The following is a 4,459-nucleotide window of genomic DNA, read 5'->3' on the forward strand; positions in this document are numbered from 1 at the left end:
ACCTAAGAGCTTCATTTTCTTGCTTGGTTGCTGGGAATTGAACTCAGGATCTCTGGAAAAGCAGTCAGTGCTCTTAACCGCTGAGCCATCTCTCCAGCCCTATGGTTAGTTTCTTAAGCATACCTTTGCATGAAGTTGCTTTTTCTTTCTGTATTTTCTACATTGTATTATTAAAAAGATTAAAAAAAAAAAAAACTGCTTTCTGAGACCTGGTGGTGCATCCTGCGGAGCTCCCTCCAGTCTGCTCTGTCCTGACTCACTGATCACTCCAGCTGAGAAACAAGTTGGTCAGGAAGCTGCGCCTCAGCCATGGCATTTAAAGATACCGGAAAGCCCGTGGAGCCGGAAGTGGAGATTCGCCGAATTCGAATCACGCTCTCCAGCTGCAACGTGAAGTTGCTGGAGAAGGTTTGTGCGGACTTGATCAGAGGTTCTAAGGAAAAGAATCTGAAAGTGAAAAGACCAGTGCACATATCTACCAAGACTTTGAGAATCACTACCAGAAAAACACCTTGTGGTGAAGGCTCTAAGACATGGGATCGTTTGCAGATGAGGATCCACAAGTGACTCATTGATTTACATAGTCCTTCTGAGATTGTTAAGCAGATTAGTTATGTCGGTATTCAGCCAGAAGTGGAGGTTGAAGTCACCATTGCAGATGCCTAAGTCAACTGTTTAAATAAATTGACTTAATTGTTTAAAAAAAAAAGATAAAAACTTAAGTTCTAGAAAACAAGATACGTGTGGCTGAAGGAAGAACACAGTACTTGTCACATGTTGAACACTAAGCAAATATTTAGTAAACATCTGTTAAAACGGGAAAAAATAACAGATATGCATGTTTGGTAGTGTCTAAGTCCCCTTGTTGCTCTGTCTGGTGGATAGAGTCTAAGCTGCTTGTTTTAGCGGTCTGCATCTAGATTTTTGACCTTGGTTAGCACTTGTTCTTTGAAAGAAGCAGGGAACTAATCTTCTTTCTTTCCATCACTGTCTGGCATACATGGTTTTTCAGCTAAATATTTTCTTTGTTTACCTAATTACCTGCATCTTTGTAACCACTAGATTTGTTTTATAATATTTAACATCCTTTTATAATTCATATCTCCTTCATTTCTATTGGGTGGTACACCAGAAGTCAAATATTAGAGGAAATGTCTAAGTTCCACTTGCTATTGAAAACTGACAAAATGAGATTTTCCTTTCTTTAGAAAAAGTGGTTATAATACCTTGATACTATATTCTTATCTTAACTTTATGATATTAATTTTTGTATATTAAGATTTTTAAACCATTTGGAGCTTGTAAGAATATTTGCTATAAATTAAATGACCAGATCTTCTTTTTATTAAGTTTATAGCCAAACCTGTGCCTAGAACTTGTTTTCCTATGCCTTTCTTCTACTTTTCCCAATATCTCATTCTCTGGATCATTATTAGACATAGCCCCAAGATTAAATGTATTAAGAGCTAGAAGTTAGTATCTTTGACTTCTACACACTAGCTTTATATAAAATCAGGTCTAATATTTTGACTTTTATTGTTAGATGAGGCATCTTTAGTGGTTTTTGGAAACTTACTCCTTGTTCCTTATATTCAGAAATTAGGTCAATGTAACCAGTGCATCTGATCCATCTGTGACTTCCTTTGTGAGCTGTTTCCTGAATTATCTCTTTGATGATTTCATTTGACCTCTGCATGTGGTTGGAATCCTTCCTGGATTCCCAGGATGCAGATGTTTTCTATCCTGTTAGCAACTTTAGTTTTCATTTCACAAAACAACAGATTAAATTTTGTATTAGTCATAGACTTATTCTCAATTATTTCTTTTTCACAGTCTTGTGTCCCGGCCTCTGATTTCTCCAACCATTCCTTCACATTCTCTCTCCTTGTGACTGTCTCATTTACTTCCCAGTGAGGACAGTGTAACCCTGCATTTCCATGAATCTCACATGGAGTAGCTCACTCCACTGGTAGAAAACCCCATGCACTCTGACCATGTGTAACAGGTCAGCTAGCCCAATGAAGAGGAACACTATGATGCTGCCTCTCAGGACAGGGCATTGGGGTTATATGGATCACACTCAGTGTTTACTTCCAAGATGAACTTTGTAAAATTTCCAAGTGAGACTCTTATTTTAAAAGTCTTTTAAATATAAAAGTCATGTAACTTCCTTTTAAAACTTAATTCGTGGTTGTAACTTTGAAATGTAGCATAGTGTGGCCCTTGTCTTTGTAGTGGCATTCTCTGTTGTTCTGTTATTGGCAACCCGTAGATAGTGAACTGTTGCAGAAACACTGGATAATCTGTTCATATTCTGTCTTAACTTTGTAAGAATGTGACACATACTTATATTTTACCAGAAGCCATAGCTATGGGTGCTAGGATCTGAACATGTTTGTACAGGTTGTATATTAGGTAAAGATGTTGATGGTTATTGGTCAGATAAGAAACAGTTATTGTTGGGGTTTTGCATCTGTATTTTGGCGTTTCCTGTATCAAACATGGATTGCTTATGCAGTTTAATCAGAAGCAAAGGCTGTGAAAAATGGGCTGCCCAACAGCTGTGGCCTATAATGCATTATAATTTCATTCTAATTCCTATGAATTTAAAAAATATGACAGCTAATACACATTTATAGCCCAGATGCTGAGGTCAAATGTGGATCTGGAGAGTCTCCAGGAGAGAAGGACAAGAAAATCTCCAGTGCTAGAGATAATGCCCAAGATGAGGTTTTGTTTTCTCATTAAGCAGAGCAAAAGTTCTTTTGAGCAAGATACTGACTTTTCTTATTGCAAGAAGAGCTTATGAAGGTGAGAACAGGAATAGGCATCTGAAAATGAAAATAAAATCAGAAGTCTGCAGAGAACTTTCCAGCTTATATGTCAGCAATGTGAAGAACAGTGAAGAGGAGGCAGCAAGTTTGCAGGTGACTGAGTGGTATCCTTACTTGAGAAGATGAACACATCTCTTGGTACATGGTATGAAGTTACTGATCTAGCAAATGCCTTTTTGTCAGTACCGGTCCATTAATATCACCAGAAGCAATTTGCTTTATTCGGCATTGCTAATAGTATACCTTAACAGTTTTACCTTGAAGATATATTTTCTCTTCAGCTCTGTGTCATAACTTAGTTAGGAGGGCTCTTGATCATCTGTGTCTTCCATGAACTATATTAGTGTTCTAAAGTGCACATTATGTTGGATGGATCAAGTAAGCAGGATGTACTCTCCACTTTGGACTCATTGGTAACACATATGGTTATCAGAAGATGGGAAATAGATCTAACTAAAATTTAGGGGCTTTCTAATTTAGTGAAAGTAATTCTAATTCTTAGGAGTTTAGTGGTGTAGGGTATTCAGAGACATTAGTTCAACGGTGAAAGATGAGTTAGTATACCTCCCACCACCAAGAAAGAAGCACAACATTTAGTGCTCCTATTAGGATTATGAAGACAGCATATTCCTTACTTGGATATATTACAGATCTAGGCCAGCGGGAGACAGAGATGTTCTTTCCTTTACTGGAAGGAATAGAACCTGCCATCTATCTTGTACCTGCTGGGGCCACAAAGCTGCCTCTGTCCAGACATTTCATCAGCTGGGCTAATCTGCATTGCTATCTAGACGAGAGGTGACAAATCTGTTCCAAACTGACAATCAGTGCCCTCTGGCAGGATCTTAGATGCACAGGAACTTGCATGGATGTGTGGCAGTCTAAGACAATTAGTATACCTCTGAAAGACCTCCGAAGGGAGACCCTCACTCAAATCTCAGGAGAGGCGCGCACCCAGCGAGGCACCGAGACCAGACTTGCTGCAATCGCATGAGGAAGTTTATTGAAAGTGAAAGAGTGAGATCTCAGGCCAGCATGCTGGGGTCGAGACTCATACACCACGCAGGGGTAGAGGAGTTCGACCCCGGCCTGAACTTGTAACGGGCTTATAAAGGCAAAAATCACAAAGGAGGGGGAGGACAGAGGGGGATGAGGAAATTCAAAAGGGGAAGAATCATACATTTTTTATCAGTACACCCCCAGGCACACCTAGGGCGTTGGAACATTCCACAGAGGTCATCTGGACCTTCTGTGGTATTTTGGGAACTCAAATCTCAAGAAAGTGGGATTTCCTGGGTGGGATTTCCTGGGAGCGATTTTCTGCAGAGGAAATCCCTAGGGCAAGGAATCAGTGTCCTTTGACAACCTTTTACTCTTCATTCCCCCGTTTTTCTTTTTGTAAAAAGCTCTAATCTTAGAGCGATCCCTCAGCTTCTTGTAATATCTGGTATTGTTGTCTTAGGACCATTACCTGTACAGCACTCACCCTTTCTTTTATAAAAGTCACCAGTCTATTGAGGATGCATGGCCCAAAGGTTAGGATTAGCATTAAAATAAGTAAAGGCCCGACCAAAGCAGAGACTAGCATAGAGAACCAGGGTGACCTGTTAAACCAATTTTCATAC

The 4,459-nt window shown here is 39.5% G+C and overlaps 1 pseudogene across 1 annotated transcript; it reads left to right on the top strand.

Moving 5' to 3' along the window:
• Positions 1-309: 309 nt before the first annotated feature.
• Positions 310-666, top strand: LOC308438558 (small ribosomal subunit protein uS10-like; annotated as a pseudogene). Its single transcript has one exon. The product of its transcript is annotated as a small ribosomal subunit protein uS10-like (transcript).
• The last annotated feature ends 3,793 nt before the right edge of the window (positions 667-4,459 follow it).

Source organism: Micromys minutus (assembly GCF_963924665.1).
Source record: "Micromys minutus genome assembly, chromosome: 28".
Taxonomy (NCBI): domain Eukaryota; kingdom Metazoa; phylum Chordata; class Mammalia; order Rodentia; family Muridae; genus Micromys; species Micromys minutus.